Consider the following 24,076-nt stretch of genomic DNA (forward strand, 5'->3'; position numbering starts at 1 on the left):
ACCTGGCTACGCTTGGAATATCCAATTGGCGCCACGTAGCGAAAAGAAGAAACGACTGGCGCGCTGTTGTTAACTCGGCTATAATCACGTAAGCGGTGTCTACGCCAATTAAGAAGAAGAATATGACGAAGATATTATTGTGGGATGGTTACTAAAAATTTGTACTAATTTATGTAAATTAAAAACAAAAGAAGGAAAGACGTGGACAAGGTATATTAAAAATCTCCAAGCCACGATCTTAGATTAAAAATTATTATTATTTTTTTTAGTTCCGTTGTTAGAAAGTTTTGTATTCAAAAATTCACAACCATGTAGAGGACTTAAGTTTCTATTGAATGTAGTACATTTTGTATTCATTTTCGCAAGAATCGAATTTTCGAGCGAGATGGTATCTCAGCGAAATATTCTTTTAATGCTCGCACTAAACTGTTGAAGAAATGGAAATTATTGATCATTGTATAAGTTCAGCATTTTGTTGAAGTGATGACTTTGCATGCTATATACATATTTCCGGTTGTTGCAGTTAACGAAATGTATTTATACACATTTCTCTAATTATATTTAATTTCTCAGCATTTTATTACAACCAGCACATTTTGATGGACTTTGCTGCGCTACAGATACGAAAACTGAATCTGAAAATTTATTACGCGTCCAACTTCATGCCACACTTTGTTATTATTATTGTAATACTCACCACAGTAATTTTGTTCGCTCCACGCTTCAAATGAGAGTGTGTTAGAGTCACAAAACTTTTCGCAAGGATATGCGCCACTGTCTCTGTCTCTGCGGTGTGATTGTGACGAAAGCAGCTGCAACAACATAGCCAAGAATTTATGAGTAGACGCGAATGTGTGTGTGTGTGTGTATTTATATAAGCGATATGCATAAGTTTTTGTGTAAGCCGGGAGCAACTATTTTCAGCTGCGCTGCTTTCTCCACAAATCACACACACACGCTTACTCAGGCTCATGGGTTTGAACATTTGTTTTTCTAAGTGCTAGCCGCCAAGCATGAATACTTGCAATAAGTTTATAGCTTTGCATTGGACGACCTTCGGCGCCTTCTGCTTCATTGTACATTTTAATATTCAAGTGCAAGGTAAAAGTGATGAGCGGATATATGTATGTACATATGAAACCGAAATGCCAGACGAGCGTAGCTTACTGAGCGCCGCCGAGAGGGGCGCTGGGAGGCACAGAGTTGAAGGTGAGCGTAGATAAGTGGCAGCCAGCACATTTGTGGACCTTCAATATGATTGGAAATATAATACCTAACCATGGCCTCCACATCCTTAGTATCTTTCTGTTGCACCAATTATCCCCCTTAATTTTTAGGGCTCTTTGCATATGCTGAAAAAAGTAACAATTTCGAAAATATGGTTATAGTTGTGTACGAGCTTTTTTATGCATTATTTATTGCATATTTTTAGGTGCGCAATAAAAAGAATTGAAAAGTTTCGCAGCGCAAACGAAATTGAAATGGCAAAAGTATAATGACGACAAAGTGTTTCACTAATAAAAATAACAGATGCGAAGTGAAATGGAAATATGATTGCAGCTATGAAATGTTATTTCAATAAATTAAATTGGATGTGACGCTCCGCTATATAGATATGCAAAATCTTTTACATAACAGTATCGAGAACTTATAATTAGGCAAGAAATATGCAGGAAATAGGAACATATTTATACCCTAAACTGAGTATATTAAGTTTGCCACGAAGTTTGTAACATCTTGAAGGAAACGTCGGAGACTCTATTAAATACATAAAAATAAAAAGTATGATGAACTGCGTCGATTTAGCCATATCCTTCAGTCCGTCAGTCCATGTGTATATACGTGAATCAGTCCCTCACTTTTTGAGAAAGAAATTTTGCAAATTTTTTTTCTTCTTCATAGAAACTGATCGATCAACTCAAGTTACCGTTTGGAAAACTTTTATATCTTATATACGAAAATGTGGTATTCAATACTAAAGGATTAGAAAAGTCTAGATTTTTTAAAATATATTTTGAAATAAAAAATGATATGAAAAGTTTATACAGAGCTAAAAGCATATATAAATTATAAACAAATCTTATTTAGATCAAGAACCCGATTTTTATTTTATTTCAGATATCATTATTTTTTAGAATCATCTTCTCTCAAAGATGCTATCTTAAAAAATGTGACTCTTTAGATTTCCCCAGATGGAATATTTTTTATTAAAATCTGAATATAAATGGCAAATACATTTTAAATAAAGTCTAAAGGAAGAAATTTATATTTTTTCCATGCTCACTAAAAAAACTGTAAAATTTAGGTCCTTTTAAGCGCTCTAAGCAAGTCTAATCTATTAAACACACTGCAATGCTTTCATCTCATATATTTTTGTTTTTAAGAACAAAGTCTATAGAAATCTTAAATGTCTAAAAATAATCTTACATATTTATCCTAGCATCATTGAATGTATGGCATATGTCGTATGTGGGCACACAACTTGCACGAGTTGCTGGGTCGGCGAATTTTTCGGAAACTTTATTGAGACGCTAAAAAATGCGCAAGCCACTAAAACGGAAGGCACATGTTCTTATGGTGTGAAATTGTTTTGTCTCCTGATCGGTAAGTCACGTTTTGCAAACAAATCCGTCAACACAAACTCGTTTACCTACACAGAGCATTTCATTTTGCACACTAGATAACCCTCTACGAAAAACTAATTCTTTTTAGAGAATTTTTTGGTTTGCAACTATTCAGATTTCCACGATGTGTCTGAAAACATTTAATTGTTAATTCTCATTATCGAGTTGTTTGTTGAGCTGAAAATGTCGTGAATAACCACTATACCTTAATCCCTCTATTTACCGTCCATTTAGTAATTGGAAAAGTCGAAGCCAGCCAATATCGTCGCACCAAATTCTGGGTATAATAATTGTATTGAAGATCAGAAGAAACGTTGGCTTAATAGCTTTTGATCCAGATATTAGTCAAGTGATTTCATTGCTAATTTTTAATCATCTTTTAATAAATCTCCTGCCAAATAAGACTTACACCTATCGAACTGCTCGGTATAGTCTTTAACTTTGAAAAATAAGTGAAAAATAGTTGGGAAGAAATTTCTCAGTTACATAGGTCTAAAAAAAGGACGAGTTGGAACATTAATTATTGAGAAATCTATCGGAATCCATTTTGTAACCACGGCGTTTCCTGCAGGGACCCCACACCGGTTTGCACACACAACAAATTTTGTCAACAAAAAGCTTGCATACGATGAACAACCGTCTATAAGGGCGTGATAAAGCATGACAAAGTGAAGCAAAACGCGTATACAGGTAAATACGAATGTTGTGAGGATATCCTCCCGCGATGCGTGCAAATTGAAAGTAAACACGCGAATATGTGGACAAAGAAAGGAAATGAGCGAGTGAATTGGTTTACATTGCTGTCATGCTTTCACATTGATACAATTATGCAATACATACATATGAGTGTACGTTTCTATATGCACGATGTTGTTATAAAATCAGTATTTAATTCTTAAATTTTTAATAAAATAATATTTCGTCTCCATATAGTTTTTGTTTTTTGTAATTTCCCAACACTTATCTCTCACAGTGTGCTCTTCCTTCGTCTACGACAGTCAAACTATGTTTGTCACGCACACATTTCGCAAAAAAGTTTGTTAATCTTTCGCTCCGTAAATGCATTTTACGCTCACCAATGCGAGCTTTCGGGCCAGTAAGCAACAGTTAGTCACACAAAGCGCCGCTAAAGCTTTCGCTAAACAATAGTCGCTCTTTTCCCCTCACCGACACTTGCCATCATAAAGATGCGCTCTCACAGGCAGTTCTCTCTCTCTCTCTTATGGTTCGTCCTAGCACTTACTGCTCGAGGTCGCTTGGTCCCTGTTGAAGGCTTTTACTAGCTTGCACGCTGCCGACTTGAAAATTCCGAAACAACGACAATAGTTTGTTGCTTAAGTTTCGCCGTTTCGGTCGTGTCCTGGTTACTGATTTTTGTAACCGCGGCGGCTGACAGAAAAAATATCGAACTAGAAGAAGCGGATTAATTAATCTCAAATACTTTGAAAAAGTAATTTGGAGTAGTTATACTCAAACGGACGCACATACATATTTATAAGTTTAATCTATGTGAGCTGTTGGGGCGTTAAGTAGACGCGCGTGTGTGTGCGTCATTCTATACGCTCAGATGTGTTTTTATCGAAGGTTGTCGCAGTTTTCAAATTATTGGTAATAGTTTCGATACTTGTCTGTGTTGGTGAAGAGTGTACGACGAGCTGTAAGGCATTTGTGTATAAGCTTGTACTAGTATTGGTATTTTTGAAAATTGTGAAGTATGAAGCGTAAAGTGAAACCGAAAAAATAACTACTGTTGCTCCAATTCGAAACATGTGTATATGGCAAACATTTTATTAAAAATTCACATACTCCATTTTTTTATACTAAATGTATAATTAATTCATAAAGAGTTTAACCAATCACTTAAAATAACAAAAAATATTGAGTCGAGAGTGCTTTAAACTCAAAAATAGTGACAAAGCAAAAAAATAAATTAAAAAAATTATATGTAGGAATACTCAAATTATTATTATTTTTTATTAAAAAAATCAATATTTTGGATGATCATTTTAATATAAAATAATTATATTATTATAAATTTAAAATGTTTTTTTCCAACAATCAATATATTGATCCGCGATAGCATTCAATACTGCAAATCCGCAAGCGCAAATGCTCTAAACTCAACTAACGGTGTTGCTTTGCGCCATTTGTGCGATTATGAAAAGCCTGTGGAAATGTTGTTTGCAGAGTGTATCCTCCCGGACACCGCTTGAAAATGTCATGTGCTGGTGGCATGTTGGCTGCACATTGGCGGTTGTGTATATAAATTGCCAAATTAAATTATAATTAATTGCGTCGTGTTATATTTTGTTGCACTCGAGTAAAAATTGAGAATAAATAATAATATAAACAAGGCTAGTACACGCAGAAGCCTAAACTAATAAATACACACATAAATATTCTCACATACACACACACACATGTATACTACTAAACAGAGAAAGGCACTGCTGCGAGCTCCCAATGGTGTTGTTTCGAGTTTTCGAGCGCCTCAATGCATTCGATTTGAAACGACTAGTGGGCTTAGATATACATACATATACAAAACATACTTGCATATATGCATATATACAAACGGGTAAACACACACTCAAGCAAATTTCGGTAGTTTATTTCCAATAAGTGTGCAATCGTGTAGTGCTGCGTACATTTAACGGTTGATTTGGGTTGCCACAGTTTTGCAAATATTTGCTTAATTTTATATTGGCAATAAATTTAATGTCAAACAAAGTGTGAAAATATGGGGCGAAATTCAGGAAAACCCACGTTTTGCTTCATTTGCACTGTTTCCCCAAGTGGATCAGTGTATGAATTCGAGAAATTATTATTTAAATTGTAAATTGGTTCTGAATTGACTTCAATTTATATTTTATCACTTGCACTACTTACTTGAACTAAACTTGATCGTTAAACGGATTTTAAATTAAAAAGGTATAATGAAAGAAAATTTAAGCAATATAATATATTATCTTATAGAAATTTTAAATAGGTGTATACCTCAACTACCGTTAGTCGGTTAATTAAGAGAATACAAGCCAGCGTACATGCTTCAGTTTGTGCTTTTCCTCCGTAAGGCTTGAGTCAAGGTTGTGCTATAAAGGTGTAACAATTCGCTAAAAATAGCAACAATAACTGCTAAAAGTTTAAGTTAGTTCCTCCGACTAACTTTTTAACGAAAAGATCGGTCAATCTGGGAAATTTACTAATAAAAATTTGGATAGAGGCTTTTTATCATGTCAAAATGGGTACCATATACTCCCATGAACTTAATTTAAAGATTTTCGAACTTCCACTTGGCCGATCAGTATAGGATATACGAGTATAAGAAGTAAGATGCAAACATAAACCGTTTCAATAATCAATATATCTACTAGATCTTAATTTCGAAAATCTGTACAATTCGTCTACGAATTACCCCAACTTCCATTTGCTATATAGTTCAGCAGACTTTATGCCGAATATGGCGGTCAGTGTGCTAATTCTCCCGTGCTGTGCCCAAAAAATAAGGTGACATTGTATTTATTTTGAAAATTCTTTATTTATTCTTCCAAATCAATTTCATCCCCATCAAAGTAATCCCCTCCCGATGCAATGCACTTATGCCGACGGATTTTCCAATCTTCGAAACATTGGTTGTAGTCACTTTCTGGGATGGCCTTCAGTTCCGTCTTCGCTGAATTGAATCTCCTCTATCGTATAAAAACGCTGTCCCTGGAGCGGTCTTTTGAGCTTGATGAACAGCCAGAAGTCGCACGGCGCCAGATCAGGCGAATACGGTGGTTGCGGAACGATATGGGTTGAGTTTTTGGCGAAATGATCACGAATTACGAGGGCAGTATGGGATGGTGCATTATCGTGGTGTAAAAACCAAGAATTGTCTTTCCACAATTCCGGCCTTTTTAGGCGGATAGCGTTACGCAAACGACGCATAACGTTCAAATAATATTCCTTGTTGACTGTTTGACCGGTTGGAACGAATTCATAATGCACAACACCACGATAATCGAAGAAATCAGTCAACATGACCTTGATTTTTGAGCGACTTTGGCGCGATTTTTTTAGTCTCGGCTCTCTTTTGGTACGATATTCGCTCGATTGATCGGTTGTTTCGGGGTCCGAAAGCATAGATCCAAGTCTCATCGCCAGTTATAATGCGTTTCAAGACACCCTGGTAGTCGGAAAGCATCGTTTCACACACTTCAACGCGACGCCTTTTTTCCAAAAAATTCAGTGTTTTCGGTACCAATCGAGATTTGACGCGCTTGAAGCCCAAAACATCCTTCAAAATGGCATTGGCTGAGCCTTTCGATATGCCAACTTCATCACCAAGGTCTCTAATTGTTAATCGACGGTTTTTCAACACCAAATCTTTGATTTGTTGAACGTGAGCTTCGTCGGTTGAGGTTGATGGTCGCCCTGGACGCTCTTCTTGTAAACATTTTTTTTAGACATAGCCTCATCACCAAAGGCTTTCTGCACCATCCTCAACGTACCCGCAGCAGAAAATTGATTCCATAAACAAAATTTAATGCAAATTCTTTGCTCAACAAATTTCGACATCGCAAAAAACGAAAAACTCACTTTTAGCAGCTCACAAAACGACAGGTATCTCACACACTAATGAATATTTTGACATGAAATTTGACATAAATGTGACTGACAGTCTACCAATCTAAAAAAAAAAAAAAATTATTCTCCAAATCCTTCGACGCGCGCAGTTTAAATTCAAATGTCACTTTATTTTTTGGGCACAGTTTCTCCTCTTTGGTTGAGTTTCTTCTTCTTCTTAATTGGCGTAGACACCGCTTACGCGATTATAGCCGAGTTAACAACAGCGCGCCAGTCGTTTCTTCTTTTTGCTACGTGGCGCCAATCGGATATTCCAAGCGTAGCCAGGTCCTTCTTCACCTGGTCCTTCCAACGGAGTGGAAGTGCTTCCCCCGGCGGGTACTGCGTCTAATACTTTCAGAGCTGGAGTGTTTTCATCCATTCGGACAACATGACCTAGCCAGCGTAGCCGCTGTCTTTTAATTCGCTGAACTATGTCAATGTCGTCATATATCTCGTACAGCTCATCGTTCCATCGAATGCGATATTCGCCGTGGCCAACCCGCAAAGGACTATAAATCTTTCGCAGGACTTTTCTCTCGAAAACTCGCAACGTCGACTCATCAGTTGTTGTCATCGTCCAAGCCTCTGCACCATATGGCAGGACGGGAATTATGAGTGACTTATGGAGTTTGGTTTTTGTTCGTGGAGAGAGGACTTTGCTTCTCAATTGCCTACTCAGTCCGAAGTAACACCTGTTGGCAAGAGTTATCCTGCGTTGGATTTCTAGGCTGACATTGTTGGTGGTATTTACGCTGGTTCCAAGATAGACGAAATTTTCTTCAACTTCAAAGTTATGACTGTCAACAGTGACGTGAGAGCCAAGTCGCGAGTGCGACGACTGTTTGTTTGATGGCAGGAGATATTTCGTTTTGCCCTCGTTCACTGCCAGACCCATTTTCTGTGCTTCCTTATGCACTCTGGAGAAAGCAGAACTAACGGCGCGGGTGTTGAGGCCGATGATATCAATATCATCGGCATACGCCAGCAGCTGTACACTCTTATAGAAGATGGTACCTTCTTTATTTAGTTCTGCAGCTCGAACTATTTTCTCCAGAAGCAGGTTGAAGAAGTCGCACGATAGGGAGTCGCCTTGTCTGAAACCTCATTTGGTATCGAACGGCTCGGAGAGGTCCTTCCCGATCCTGACGGAGCTTTTCGTGTTGCTCAACGTCAGTTTACACAGCCGTATGAGTTTTGCGGGGATACCAAATTCAGACATCGCGGCATAAAGGCAGCTCCTTTTCGTGCTGTCGAAAGCAGCTTTGAAATCGACGAAGATGGTGTGTGTCGATTCTCCTTTCACGGGTCTTTTCCAATATTTGGCGCATGGTGAATATCTGGTCGGTTGTTGATTTTCCAGGTCTAAAGCCACATTGATAAGGTCCAATCAGTTTGTTGACGGTGGGCTTTAATCTTTCACACAATACGCTCGATAGAACCTTATATGCGATGTTGAGGAGGCTTATCCCACGGTAGTTGGCGCAGATTGTGGGGTCTCCCTTTTTGTGGCTTGGGCATAGCACACTTAAATTCCAATCGTTGGTTGAGTTTATGTCACATAAATCTCATAAAGCTTATTTTAATGTAAAATATTTCGAGAATGAGACAAAATCCAGTATTGGAAGTAAGTGAATCTACGACCTACAATATATGTAAATGCATGCCAAATACATTCATTCATGGTTTCGTCGAATAATAAGTTTCAATTCTTCTGAAACATTTTTGTTCTCTGAACAAGGTATATGAATTTTGTTATGCTGTTTGTAGCACCAAAATGGAAACGTTGGAATACCTGTAAGTTGTATATATAAATGACTAGCGGGGCAAGCTGAATCGATTAGCTGTCCCTCTGACTGTCAGTCTGTCTGTGTGTATAAGCGCGAACTAGTCCCTCAAGTCTTTTTCTCCCCTAAAGGCTGTTCGTATGTCACTTTAGCATATACAAGTATGTATGTCATACAAACTGAACGATCAGAATCAAGTTTTTGTATGGAAAACTTTTTCATTTCATGGCTTATACATATTCTAGAAATTTTGCAGTGCCATTCAAACTGACGGAGCAAATCAGAGTGGATAACTTCTTATATTTTTTTAATTTCTTAAAACATGCTGCTTCGAAGGGTATTATAACTTCGGTGCATCCGAATTTAACGTTTTTTTTTAGTTTAAATAAAGTTCGGCCAACACCAAAAGTGCCTCTTCGGCTTAGATGTTTGCAAATGACTAAAGCATAAACCCCCTTTTCCAATAATGTTATGAATTTATCGAATCGACAATTATTTTATCAAAGCAGTTGACTAGTAATATCTGTCTAAGCAAAATTTACATACTTTCTTTGGTTATAAAACAAAACTTTCGTTCTTCTTTTCACAGTTTTAACGCCACAAAATTCAGTACGATTCTTGACTCCTACGAAGTCTTTACAATTTAAAATATCATACCTATTTATACCTTAAACTCTTGTCTTTTCAGAGTCATTTTAACTACTTAAACATAAATTAATAACAACAAAGTATTCAAACGCATGAAACGATATCAAAAATTCAGAGGTAATACACGAAACACACTTCTATAAAAATAGAATTATTTGAATGAAAGCAAGCGTACGTGCTTGTGTTTGTGCTTTTCCTCCGTAAGGCTTGAGTCAAGGTTGTGCCAAAAAGGTGCAACAATTTGCTAACAATAGCAACAATAACTGCTAAAAACATAACAGCACTTGAATGTTTAACAAGAAAAGTATGGAGGAAAACAAGTTAGCAAACAAAAAGCAGACGAATGCACTTATCTCAAAATAAAAAGCGAAAATGTGCTCACTTACTGCTGGACGAGCGGGCGGAGAGAAGAGCGGTTCATAAATCCATAAAAGTGTGCTGTTACTGAGGTGGAGGTGCCAAATAATTGCGAAGTCACGTGGAAAATTTTTTACTTAGTTATATTTAACGGTGTTTTCAGCGGAATAACTCCCGGGCTAATGCGAGAGTACTTGCAATAAGACTGTTTATCTTTATGAGAGGAGTACTAAAGTTTCTTGCAGAGGTTGTCAGGTTTCGTGACTTGTTTACAAAAAAATTTTAGTAATTTTTGACGAAAAAATGTTTATTTGAAAATTTTAGAACTTATGAGAAGGGTTAGTCTACTGAATTAGCACAGAAGTGGATATTCAATAAATGAATACTTAGATGATAATTAATTCTAATACGATTCACCCCCAAACATGATCTGACCTGGATGTATTTGTAAGTTCAAGGTTGCAGCCACAATCGCAGCAGAAACGGGGTAAATGAACAGTGGGCTTAGTTTTAAATACCGTTAAATCAATATGGAAGAAATGTAGTGTTTTCGAAAGCATCTCAAAAAATCCATCATCTACTCTCTGCTTTTGCTGTTCATGTCTGAAGCCTATAAATATATTTACTGAAATTTGAGTATGTAACTTATGCGTTAAGTATAATAATAAATGTTTAAATTGTTTGAGAACGGATTTTAATTTTAGTAAAGATCAACAATTGCACTATATAAACATTTTGGGCGCCATCTCTCAAATACTCCATTGCTCTCTCCCTACTCAGCAACACAGTTTATAAACAGTTTATTAGAAAAAGTAAAAAATATGCCAAGAAAACCAGAAAAAAAAATCAATTCGTAATTAGTCGACATAAATGCATACATAAGTGATTTAAATTTTTTAGTCAACAAAAGTTATATAATACTTAATTCCTATTTTTCCTAAAATTTTCAAAGACATTTTTTTTTAAGTAAAATTAGTAGGAGAATTTCGTCTGTAAATGACGACAGCAATCGCTTGTATAGACGCAATTAAACTTTAAATTTCTAGTATAATAATTTATATAAAAAAATATAATAACAAAGATAAAAATTTGGTAGCTTTTGATAGTTTTATCGGAATAAGATATTTAAAACGAGTCGACGGTCTATTATAGTGCAACACCCGATCATTTCTATTCATTGAAAACTACAACACATCAAATTTTCAAATTTTGCAGATTGACTAAAACTACTATATATTTCATAAATATATTATTTTTGCATTCCTAATAACAGTCTTCTGAGACAAGCATGCTAACACTTCATCCAATTTTTCATGAACTTGTTATAACTTCGGTTGGTTTGGCCCTCAGTGTCTCGATGGTTTTTCGCTTTCGGCACATCTTATATCGTTGGACAGTTTCGATGTCATATTCATAAGCTCATGTCTCATCATCACCGTCATGCGTTTGATGACTGTAGGGTCTTTGCGCAAATATTGCAAAATATTCAAAATTTTGGTACAAGCAGACATATCCTTTATACCCAAAATATTAACCAAAATGTATGAGTACGATATTATAAGTGATATTAAGATCCTCTGCTGATGCCAACACGACAATTTTCAAGCACTGTTTCTTAAACTTTTTCTCAATGCTTTAATGCTTCAGATGAATGGACCACTCACAGGAGGTCAGTTTTCAAAGACTATAAGGCTTTCACTGAATGCTTTGTGCCACTCAAATACTTGTGTTCGTGATAAAGAAGACTCCTCTTTAATATTTCCGTAGCCGTGATTCCAATGGAAACATAAAATTTCAAGTAAACTCGTTCTTAATTTTTTCCATGGGTTCCAGATGCCAAACACACATTAATTGAGTTAAGCAATAACACAAAAAAATATTTTACCAATCTAAGAAAAAAACGATTCGGTTTTAGAGCGCAGTTTATAATTTGATCATATAGTAACCGATTTAATACTTGGCGTGCTGAAAAATTCGTTTTGGTTCGGAAGAAAGCAGATTATTTGCAAGAATTCACTTTTCATATTCAACTTGAAAAACTCTGCTATCGAGAGTGATTTTGTACAAGACGGTGTCTCGTTGTCATTTTCGCAAAAAATTTTGATGTCTGAGAACAATAAAATACCACGGTAAATTCCTACCAGGTATAACTAAATAACGTACGATACAAGTTGGTTTCCGAAATCCAGTTAGATGTACACGCTTAAGTACGATTAAGCTGTTCCATAGTTAACGGCGCACAAATTTAAGCATACTGCGCTACAACTATGTTTAGAACTGTACATTCACTTACAAACACACACACACGCATTTACACGGAAAATGCATTAACGAGCAAACAAAGCACTTGACAAAGTCATTGGCAGAAACGAACAGTCCAAAGCGGCTGCTAGTCACGCTGACATCCAACGCAATGCATACAAATGCACGCCTGTGTGTGGGTGTGCGAGTACGTGTAGATGTGCATCCATTGCTGGCGGGAGGTTTCAGTGTGCATAAGCACCTAACTTGAGAATGTTGTAGCAACTAAAGCATTCTATGTACCTTTGTATTTATGTATCTGCGTGTATAGTACACTGTGGTATGTAGCGAGACGTGTGGATGGGTGTGTTATGAAAAGTACAGCTTGGCGGTGCTTGGCTGTAGCTCTGCGGGGAACTAATGCAATTTCACAGGATTAAATTTATAATAATTCCATAATTCCACCGTAAGCAGGTGTCAAATTGTCTCATGTTATGTTATGTGGGGTATGCCTTTATGGTGCGCTTTGGGTTCGCAAATAATGTGTGACTCATTCATTGACTGTGATCATACGATTAATTTTCTCTTTCATTTTCAATTACTGTTATCATATACTTCGTTATTTTAAGCCATAACCAAAGGATTCAAGACCTTTAAGCCACCGTCGAATGGCTGATTAATTTTTGAATCGCGCTCTTTTAATATCCATTGTATAGATATTCTTAAGGCTTAGTGCCTAATGTTTGGAAAGGGCCAAAAATGAGGAGAGTACAAACACTAATTGTAACACATTTCAATATATATTTTTTTGGGAAACATATGTCTTGACAACAGTTTTCAATCGGATGAAAATACGGAAATAATAAGAGTTGACTAAAAATAGAAAGTATTTCTTAATAATTTGAAGTATACTGCCGAGTTGTTAGTTCTTTGCAGAATAAAAATTTTTGGTTCATTCCAATTAACCGCTTATCGTTGAACCAGAAAAGTTCATAGACTTTGGACTTCAGATCATCAATGTTCAAAGGAACGGTCGCTTACGTTTTGATTTCTAAATTACCTCATAAAAAAGATCAGGACAAATAAAATTTGACGGCCTGGGTACCCAATAAATTTCCAAGAAATTTTTATTATGGAGGCGTTCTTAATTAGCGCATAAAGTACTTTTGACTTTCCATAGATTTTTTCATTTCTTCTAAAAAGTCTGGTCGCTTATCAAGAACTTTAGAAATCCCATATTCTTTTTCACCCATTCGAGTTTGTCGGCAATATCCTTCGAGAAAATGACACTATAAACCAAAATTAAATAACACAAGTTTACAATCATTTACGACTGTAATTCTAGAGGATGTTTGGGTTGCTAAAACCAAAAATTACGGTTTAGTCCGCATTTACTAAAGTGACAAAAATAGCTGGAAAATTTTCGAACTGAAATTAGTAATCAGTACACCTGAAATACCTCACGGATCTCGTAGCACATGAGTCGCAAAATTTTTGTTCAGATTTGTAGAGTAGTGTAAGCCTTCAAAACTAGATGATTTAAATTCTTTTCAGAAGTTGACAAAACCGTTTTTCCATCTTTCATTTAAGTGAATACCAACTACTCGTTCAGATTATTAAACATTGAACGTCTTGAATAACACATAAGTAAACTAGTAAAGAAGGATTAACCGAACATTTTATACTCACGCGAAGATCGAAGCCAGGGAAATAAATTGGAGTATAGGCAGAACTTTATTTTAAGATATGTTGCTGACAAACGCCAAACTAATTGTTCGTCGACAGGTTTAAATTATTACAATCATTCACTACCAGACCCATTTGCTTCGCTTCCCTATCCAGTCTGGAGAAAACAGAACTAACGGCGCGGAAGTTGAGGCCAATGTTAGCAATATCATCATATCATCAGTTTACACAACCGTATTAGTTTTGCGAGGATACCAAATTCAGACATCGCGACATAAAGGCTGCTCCTTTTCGTGCTGTCGAAAGCAGCTTTGAAATCGACGAAGAGGTGGTGTGTGTCGATTCTCTTTTCAATGGTCTTTTCCGAGATTTGGCGCATGGTAAATATCTGGTCGGTTGTTGATTTTCCAGGTCTAATCAGTTTGTTGACGGTGGGCTTTCATCTTTCACACAATACGTTCGATAGAACCTTATATACGATGTTGAGGAAGCTTATCCCACGGTGGTTGGCGCAGATTGTGTTGTCTTTCTTTTTTCGTTTTTTAAAGCAGCTACCGCCCTTAAAATATATTAATTTTAAGGCTAGTTTGCGAAGCTTCTCTTAATTTTGTTCTAGTAAACCGAAATTACTGTTAATTATTCCATTTCAATTTATAAACCTAAAAATAAATATAAAACCACAACACTGCTGACATAACCACAACTTAATAAATAAACTATCTAGAATTTGTACATATCTCAACCACACATTAAAATAAATGAAATAAATAGCAGGGCATAAAGAGAAATCTAAATAATTTACTCACGCACTGCAGATGCAATAATTTTGCGTGCGACTCAGTTGAATTGAACAAACAATGAAACACACATGACACACGTGAGTTGCCTACGCGGTTAGAACTAACACGGAGACAACCCTAAAAGTATGCAATACGCAAGTACTCATTTATGAATATTTAAAGTAATTCATATGGGCGGCTTCCACAACAGACAGTTGAGCGGAAGTTAGTAGGTGCGAGTTAAATAAATTATAACAACAAAGCCAAATTGGCATCATTTGCCAAAAGCAGGAAAATACACATACATTCGTTTTGTTGCCCCATGATTATTGAGTGCTGCAGTGAGGCATGTGTCATTGCATTTCTTGGTTAACGGAAGTTTATAACAAATCTAGAACAAGCAATGACAACAAATTTAGTTGAACAACAACAACATATAATAAATGTTAACAAAAACTACTTTTTCTTTTATAAGAAGCTTTAGGCTGTGAAGAATAGCTACATATATACCAAAAGCAAGTGTTTCACTAATTTAACAAAAACAAAAAATAATAAAACAATAGCAAAGTTACGAGAAAGTATCTTAGGACATTTTCACAGTGAAAAATAAAATAAAAATTGTGAAAGAATGGTGAATCTCAGTCATCATTTTACCGCGAAGCAAGTAGATTAAAAGGAAAAAATTAACAGCGCAAAACAAACAAAGTAAATGTACTTAAAAAGACAAATACAAATAAAGCATTTGCAGTAGCATGGATTAGCCTCATCGAGGGTGTTTCATAAGCATGCAAGCAATGGAAATGAATGCTTGAAGATGTGCAAACAAACGGATCAACCGCAGAGTGAGCAACAACAAACGCTGGCAGCAGAAATTTAAACGGACTACAGCGGGGTGCGAAAATCTCACGCGGAAATAAATGGCGTGCGCGCACATATTTGTCTATGTAAAGAGTACAAGTACAATGCTGAGAGGTGAGTAGAAGAAATTAATCAAATTAATGCTGAAGTAACATTTTACGGTTTGAATATAAATATTTGCTAACACATAAATCTCTAAACCGAATGTTAACTGAACAAACTGTGTTTATAACGATTGCGGTCACTTTACTATAATTGCAGAAAATTTTAAAGACCGTGATTTAATAGTTATACATACAGTTAAGATAAATAATAGAGAACCATAACGCAAAGACTTTTAGCACCAAATCTTATTTCGACGAATTTTAACTTCTTACGAATAACATATTTTAATATTTTCCAATTTATTTCCAAAACAGCATTAATACTTTTGGTTAAATAATATCAAACTGCTTTCACATAAAAAAATACTGTCCCACTTCGGTCAGAAGTACACCATGATCAAACTTTCGCTGTAGATATTATGTATACGTCCCGGTGCACAAAAGTTTCGAGTTTTCGCTTTAATAACAGAAAATTTACTTATTGTATTAAAAATGTATACTGGTCGATAAGAGTTAAGAATAATTCGAGGTTTCAAATACCTCAGAAAACTACAACTTCCGGGTGCTTTTTTCTCACAATGTATATATTATACGTTCAATATAAATTATAATTTTAGCTCAATCAATATGGCTTAATTTGCTAGTAGAGAAGTATTAAACGTTGTTGGTAATACCAAATCGAATTACCGTTAAAGGTGTGATAACTTTAAAAAAGTACGTGTATTTTGCTGATGGAAGTTTAGTACCGGAGATCGCGGTAACAAGAGAGTAGACATTTTGTTATAATTGGGCGTAGCCTCACAAGAAAGAAAGGACTAAGTTCGGATGTAACCAAACATACTCTTGTTTCCTGCAAGGATCAAAACCGGCTTGTAGGTAAGGTGGGTTAGGGGTAATATTGACATAATTTTATCTATTGTTGGCATTACCACATACTCTTCTTCTTCTTAATTGGCGTAGACACCGCTTACGCGATTATAGCCGAGTTAACAACAGCGCGCCAGTCGTTTCTTCTTTTCGCTGCGTGGCGCCAATTGGATATTCCAAGCGAAGCCGGGTACTGCTTCGAATACTTTCAGAGCTGGAGTGTTTTCATCCATCCGGACAACATGACCTAGCCAGCGTAGCCGCTGTCTTTTAATTCGCTGAACTATGTCAATGTCGTCATATATCTCGTACAGCTCATCGTTCCATCGGATGCGATATTCGCCGTGGCCAATGCGCAAAGGACCATAAATCTTTCGCAGAATTTTTCTCTCGAAAACTCGTAACGTCGACTCATCGGTTGCTGTCATCGCCCAAGCCTCTGCACCATATAGCAGGACGGGAATTATGAGCGACTTATAGAGTTTTGCTTTTGTTCGTCGAGAGAGGACTTTACTTTTCAATTGCCTACTCAGTCCGAAGTAGCACCTGTTGGCAAGAGCAATCCTGCGTTGGATTTCCAGGCTGACATTATTAGTGGTGTTAATGCTGGTTCCTAAATAGACGAAATTATCTACAACTTCAAAGTTATGACTGTCAACAGTGACGTGAGAGCCAAGTCGCGAGTGCGACGACTGTTTGTTTGATGACAGGAGATATTTCGTTTTGCCCTCGTTCACTACCAGACCCATTTTCTGTGCTTCCTTGTCCAGCCTAGAGAAAGCAGAACTAACGGCGCGGGTGTTGAGGCCGATGATATCAATATCGTCGGCATACGCCAACAGCTGTACACTCTTATAGAAGATGGTACCTTCTCTGTTTAGTTCTGCAGCTCGAACTATTTTCTCCAGGAGCAGGTTGAAGAAGTCGCACGATAGGGAGTCGCCTTGTCTGAAACCTCGTTTGGTATCGAACGGCTCGGAGAGGTCCTTCCCGATCCTGACGGAGCTTTTCGTGTTGTTCAACGTCAGTTTACACAGCCGTATTAGTTTTGCGGGGATACCAAATTCAGACATCGCGGCATAAAGGCAGCTCCTTTTCGTGCTGTCGAAAGCAGCTTTGAAATCGACGAAGAGGTGGTGTGTGTCGATTCTCCTTTCACGGGTCTTTTCCAAGATTTGGCGCATGGTGAATATCTGGTCGGTTGTTGATTTTCCAGGTCTGAAGCCACACTGATAAGGTCCAATCAGTTTGTTGACGGTGGGCTTTAATCTTTCACACAATACGCTCGATAGAACCTTATATGCGATGTTGAGGAGGCTAATCCCACGGTAGTTGGCGCAGATTGTGGGGTCTCCTTTTTTATGGATTGGGCATAGCACACTTAAATTCCAATCGTTGGGCATGCTCTCGTCCGACCATATTTTACAAAGAAGCTGATGCATGCTCCCTATAAGTTCTTCGCCGCCGTGTTTGAATAGCTCGGCCGGTAGTCCGTCGGCCCCTGCCGCTTTGTTGTTCTTGAGGCGGGTAATTGCTATTCGAACTTCTTCATGGTCGGGTAATGGAACGTCTGCTCCATCGTCATCGATTGGGGAATCGGGTTCTCCTTCTCCTGGTGTTGTGCGTTCACTGCCATTCAGCAGGCTGGAGAAGTGTTCCCTCCATAATTTAACTATGCTCTGGGCATCAGTGACTAGATCACCTTTGGGGGTCCTACACGAGTATGCTCCGGTCTTGAAACCTTCTGTAAGCCGCCGCATTTTTTCGTAGAATTTTCGAGCATTACCCCTGTCGGCCAGCTTATCAAGCTCTTCGTACTCACGCATTTCGGCCTCTTTCTTCTTCTGTCTGCAAATGCGTCTCGCTTCCCTCTTCAACTCTCGGTATCTATCCCATCCCGCACGTGTAGTGGTCGATCGTAACGTTGCGAGGTAGGCAGCCTGTTTTCTCTCCGCTGCGACACGGCACTCTTCGTCGTACCAGCTGTTCTTTTGCACTTTCCGAAAACCAATGGTTTCGGTTGCAGCTGTACGTAAGGAGTTTGAAATGCCGTCCCACAGTTCCCTTATACCGAGTTGTTGACGAGTGCTCTCAGAGAGCAGGAGTGCAAGCCGAGTAGAGAATCGTTCGGCTGTCTGTTGTGATTGCAGCTTTTCGACGTCGAACCTTCCTTGTGTTTGTTGGCGTGCGTTTTTTGCTGCACAGAGGCGAGTGCGAATCTTAGCTGCAACAAGATAGTGGTCCGAGTCGATGTTAGGACCTCGGAGCGCACGCACATCTAAAACACTGGAGACGTGTCTTCCATCTATCACAACATGATCGATCTGGTTGGTAGTTTTTCGACCCGGAGACAGCCAGGTAGCTTGATGAATCTTCTTGTGCTGGAATCTAGTACTACAGATAACCATATTTCGGGCCCCGGCGAAGTCAATCAGCCTCAACCCATTTGGGGATGTTTCGTCGTGGAGGCTGAATTTACCGACCGTAGTGCCAAATATACCTTCTTTGCCCACCCTGGCGTTAAAGTCGCCAAGCACGATTTTGACATCGTGGCGGGGGCAGCTCTCATAAGCGCGCTCCAAGCGCTCATAGAAGGCATCTTTGGTCACATCGTCCTTCTCTTCCGTCGGGGCGTGGGCGCAAATCAGCGATATGTTGAAGAACCTCGCTTTGATGCGGATTGTGGCTAGACGTTCATTCACCGGAGTGAATGATAGTACTCGGCGACGGAGTCTCTCTCCCACCACGAATCCAACACCAAACTTGCGCTCCTTTATATGGCCACTGTAGTAAATGTCACAAGGACCTACTCGTCTCTGTCCTTGTCCCGTCCATCGCATTTCTTGGACGGCGGTGATGTCAGCCTTTATTTTTGCGAGGACATCAACCAGCTGGGCAGCGGCACCTTCCCAATTAAGGGTCCGGACATTCCAGGTGCATGCCCTTAAATCGTAGTCCTTATTCCGTTTGCCATGGTCGTCATCAAAGGGGGTCTCTCATCCGAGGCTGTTTTAACATTTTCATTGGTATTGTTTTTTTACGTGGCGGGTCCCAAGCCCAGCGCACAACCCTTGTAGGGAATGTTTCGCCTTCTCACTTTAGCTCGCCTTCGAACGGATGTTCTTAGGCTACCCAGAGGATACTTGGTCAAAGACCGGAAGTAGTGAGCTGCTTGAGCCATGTGTAAAAGAATCGTTTCTGGCCACTCCCAAGTGAATGGCGATCAGAGAACTTTCCTCACTTGCGTGAACTTCTACACATGACTCCATCCTCCACATACTATAAGCAGAAAAAATACTCCCTGAGTTTCAGTCATCTCACATACCTTAAGCAATATACTATTTTAAAGACTAAACTCAAACGAATGTTTACAAATGTTGATATTAGTTATATGGGGGCTACGGAAAGTTGGGTTTGGGTTTTTTGTAGTCCTAATACGCTCGTCTACGAATATCCATTTGTTTGATTTAAATGCCGTACAAAGGAGGAATATTAAGCTTTCCTTACAATATAGGGATGTCCATTAACTCATTGATCAATATCAATTTAATGGAGTCTATGAAAACTCGCTTTTAAATAACAACTAGCCTAATCGATTTTTTAAATATGTATATTCGAACAGAACTTTTTTTGGCCTCAGTAAAAATTAACTTCAGCCAGTGTCTGCTGAATATTGCTTTATAAATATTGAATGAATTGGAATTATTTATATATATTTGTATATGATTTTTTTATTTTTACGTTTTTTACGTTTTTTGCATGTTTACTGTAGTTGAGTTTCTCTATACGAATATTTTATGTAATAAATGGCAACAAAAATATTTTCGAAAGTCATACAAGTTGCACACATCTAATATAGTACCAGTATATGTACATATTGTGTGTTCATATTTAAAAAATATATCATACTCAAAACATTTTCACAAATAATCCGAAACTTTGATGAAAATTTAATGAGAATTTTAATTTTTCAATTCATACGGCTCTTGTAGAGTAGATCGAAAATATGGCAGCATTACTATATAAAACTACATTCTTTATTATTTCGAATATGAAAATCCCGATTTCACAATTTTATTTAGATAACTCACATCTTCTTCTTCTTAATTGGCGTAGACACCGCTTACGCGATTATAGCCGAGTTAACAACAGCGCGCCAGTCGTTTCTTCTTTTCGCTACGTGGCGCCAATTGGATATTCCAAGCGAAGCCAGGTTCTTCTCCACCTGGTCCTTCCAACAGAGTGGAGGTCTTCCTCTTCCTCTGCTTCCCCCGGCGGGCACTGCGTCGAATACTTTCAGAGCTGGAGTGTTTTCATCCATCCGAACAACATGACCTAGCCAGCGTAGCCGCTGTCTTTTAATTCGCTGAACTATGTCAATGTCGTCGTATATCTCGTACAGCTCATCGTTCCATGGAATGCGATATTCGCCGTGGCCAACGCGCAAAGGACCATAAATCTTTCGCAGAACTTTTCTCTCGAAAACTCGCAACGTCGACTCCATATAGCAGGACGGGAATTATGAGTGCCTTATATAGTTTGGTTTTTGTTTGTCGAGAGAGGACTTTGCTTCTTCTCAATTGCCTACTCAGTCCGAAGTAGCACCTGTTGGCAAGAGTTATCCTGCGTTGGATTTCTAGGCTGACATTGTTGGTGGTGTTTACGCTGGTTCCAAGATAGACGAAATTATCTACAACTTCAAAGTTATGACTGTCAACAGTGACGTGAGTCCCAAGTCGCGAGTGCGACGACTGTTTGTTTGATGACAGGAGATATTTCGTCTTGCCCTCGTTCACTGCCAGACCCATTTCTTTTGCTTCCTTGTCCAGCCTGGAGAAAGCAGAACTAACAGCGCGGGTGTTGAGGCCGATGATATGAATATCGTTGGCATACGCCAGCAGCTGTACATTCTTATAAAAGATGGTACCTTCTCTATTTAGTTCTGCAGCTCGAACTATTTTCTCGAGAAGCAGGTTGAAGAAATCGCACGATAGGGAATATATTAATTTAGACTTGATTTGTACACTGGAAAGGAAAGTTTAAAACGGAACATCTACATTTTATAATTGTGTTATATATTTCCCTCATTTTTACACTATAACATAAAAATATCTGGCAAATGTTATGTACCAAATTTGGTTGAAATCGGTTGAGCGGTGCCACGCCCATCGTCTAATTTTGACCATGGTTCGTCTAAAGCCCTCTCATACTATCTAGGGAGTAAAATTGAATGTCTCTGGCGTATTTAGCTATATCAATACCGCGCCTTTGGAAGATTTTAACAGTACCGTTATATGGGAGTGAGCTGCGTTATCATCCGATTTAATCCATTGTCACTGTCGGTGGAAGTTTCCATAATATTTGCTCTAAGCGAAATTGGTTCGTCCAGCTTAAGTAGTTTATGAGATATGTACATTAAACCTATTATAGGGCTAGACCACACCCAGTTTTATTCAAAATATTAAACCGAATACGCCCATCTACGAACACGTCCCTTAAATTTTTCCAAAGTACACGTGTTCCAAGTTTTATTACGATTCCGCAATTTCAGTCATTGTACAGCTTGCAAAGACAGACAGCCGGAATTCAACTTTCCACATTTTCGTACGTGAAAAAATAAATTACATTGCAAAATGCTTGCATATACGAAAGAATTATATATAATTTGCCAGAAGTATAAGGTTTACTTGAGGCATTTTTGGAAGCGAAGACTAATAGTACTAAAATAGTGGAACAAGAAAGTTGAAAAAAGAAAATGTATCATCCTCGTCGACATCTCTGTGGACTAAAAAAAATGATACGTAATTGCCTGAAACTAACCGGAAATATGTATAGTAATTCATAGGCGTATATGGGAATCTAGCACAAAAGTTGTATGTGTCAATTCTAACCTGAAAGTAATGGGTTCAAGTCAAAAATTTCTCTAACGAAAGTCATACCTCGGCTGGTCAAAAGCTAAAATTGTCAAACCTATGAGAATGCGCTTATGATTGAAAAGCTTTCGAAGACTTTGACAGCTATTCAATGTGCACCTAAAAGTATCTAATTATTTGACCGATAACGTCTAGACTGGTCTATCAAAAATTTAATTGAAAGATATGTCAAAAATGCTGTGGTCTATCACACCTCCTTCGTTATATAATTACCTGCTCCCCCGCCTATCACAACCTAGCTTTCCGAAAGTAATTTAATTTCGTCCCGTACCCCATATAATACATATGTGTCAGCCACCCCCTATGAGTACAACAAAAGTTATAACTTTGCTGCTTGAAGATTTTTCTTTCATTTTGGTTTGCCCCTCCACTTTTCATAGACTCTCGACAATTGATTGTGCTTCGATTGCTTTTTGTCGGCCATAAGTCGGCGCATTTGAAATCAGGTGCTCAGTCAGCCGAACATTTTTGAATTATTCACAGACACGTGTTCGGTTTCAGGCACACGCACCCATTAACCTGCTGTTCCTCCGTAAGTTAAAAACATGTATTTGAATGAGTGTGAGTGTTAAAGTGAGTGTATGTTTGAACGTGTGCGAGTGACTTGGTCAGTGCCTGTCTCATTGTGACGTTGCGTTTAGTAACAATTACTTTAATAATTTTCTGCTTTTGATGCTTGTTTTAACATTTCTTCCTCCCCTCTTCACAGGGGACAGTACAGACCTCGGCTTCAGTGTTCGCAGTTAATTACTTTGCCACATTTCTAATGAGCTTGAACGCGTGTGACACGCACAGGCAAGAAAGCAAATACATATATATAAATATATATGTTTGTATAAAAAGGCTTATATAAAGTATATTAGAAAGGCTTCATTATAATAAATGTGTGCTTATGTAGGTTAACTCAGTTGGGTGCACCCCTTGGTATGTTCGTGTGTGTCTTTGAAAAGTCTACCTCCAAGCCAGGCCGAATGTAGGTTTCCACAGTTATTCATGTAGCTTTTGCCATTTTTTACACAGAAACTTCTCTTTGTGATTTTTACCATTCATTGAGCTCATCTTTCAACAGCCTGTCGACCTGCTCCACTTTCAGGCCACACACATATACGCACGCCTACAAAGCACAGAAAAGGGTAAACTTGGAGTGTCCTGAGCAGTTGCAGGACATTCACACGAAACTTTTGTTTTGTTGTCATGTCTGTTTTTGGTTCATCATCTTTTTTGTTGGCTTTTTGTTTCAACTTATTGGAAAAGGTAATGCTTTTTTATGTGAAAATATATTATGCAAGAGTCAGTTGCTTTCACATGCGTAAACTTAGCTTCGGCCAAGTACCGTATGAAATTTAAAATACGAATAGGTTGTGTGCTTACATAATTCACGAGTTTCAAACGAATTTTATTTAGTATGCAATATTTTAATACCACAGAAAGAGTGAGAGGGAAGTATTTTCAAAATAACATGTAAGTAAGGGTTAAATTTAGACATAACCGCAAGTTATATGATTCGACTATTTGAAAAATGCATATAAAATATTTCGAAATCCTTATTCCCTATGTTTGGTTACTGTGCAAAATTGTTTAATT

At 37.9% G+C, this 24,076-nt stretch overlaps 1 protein-coding gene across 2 annotated transcripts in view; it reads left to right on the forward strand.

Moving 5' to 3' along the window:
* The first annotated feature begins 3,928 nt into the window (after window positions 1-3,928).
* The window catches only part of LOC126762318 (uncharacterized protein DDB_G0271670), a 123,576-nt gene continuing 103,428 nt past the window's right edge, over window positions 3,929-24,076 (forward strand). For both annotated transcript variants that reach the window (XM_050479011.1, XM_050479012.1), the window contains exons 1-2: window positions 3,929-4,232; window positions 15,209-15,702. The gene's annotated coding sequence lies outside the window, so the exon portion shown is untranslated. The remainder of the gene's footprint in view (window positions 4,233-15,208; window positions 15,703-24,076) is intronic.

The sequence above is a fragment of the Bactrocera neohumeralis genome, chromosome 6, assembly GCF_024586455.1.
Source record: "Bactrocera neohumeralis isolate Rockhampton chromosome 6, APGP_CSIRO_Bneo_wtdbg2-racon-allhic-juicebox.fasta_v2, whole genome shotgun sequence".
Taxonomy (NCBI): Eukaryota; Metazoa; Arthropoda; class Insecta; order Diptera; family Tephritidae; genus Bactrocera; species Bactrocera neohumeralis.